Source organism: Lycium ferocissimum, unplaced genomic scaffold (assembly GCF_029784015.1).
Source record: "Lycium ferocissimum isolate CSIRO_LF1 unplaced genomic scaffold, AGI_CSIRO_Lferr_CH_V1 ctg7267, whole genome shotgun sequence".
Lineage (NCBI taxonomy): Eukaryota > Viridiplantae > Streptophyta > Magnoliopsida > Solanales > Solanaceae > Lycium > Lycium ferocissimum.
Window position 1 is genome coordinate 35722 of NW_026726700.1, and position 672 is coordinate 36393.

Genomic DNA, 672 nt, shown 5'->3' on the forward strand with positions numbered 1-672 from the left:
AAATCAGCTAATCCAAAGTCACTCTTACTATGATAAATATGATTGTTTAAGCCAATGTAAGGTAATCATTCAATTCAAATCAGAGAAGGAAATAATACAGTTTAAACTTTTGTTCTCTCCTTTGCCTCTCTCTCTCTCTCTCTCTTTTTTTTTTTTTTTGGCCAGCGGCAAAGATTCTTTTTTAAAAATAAAAAAATAAAAAATTGTTTTTATTACATAGGGGTAGGGAAAGGGAATATGGGGGAGGGAATTACAGTGTGGGGATTTGAAGCCTCTCCAATAATGTGAAAGTTCAGTTAGTCAACCAACTGAGCTACTAAGTCCCTATAGCGGCAAAGATTCAACTGTTGTCCTGATTGATCTTCTGGACATTATGTCCTGAAATTCAAAAAGTACTACAACTAAACTATAGGACATTGTATCATGAATTTCGAACTAATACAAGTGAACTTTCGTGACAGGTGTCCTAAAGCTCGAACTAAGTGAATTTCTGAATACAATGTCTTGAAGTTGGAACCTGTACTAGTGAACTCGAGTCACAACGTCCTGAAGTTCAAAGTAATTACAATTAAACTTCAAAACATAGTGTCTGTGATATTCAAAGTACTGCGGGTGAACTTCAGGACACTATGTCCTATAGTTGGAGTTACTACAATTAAATTTCAGGACACT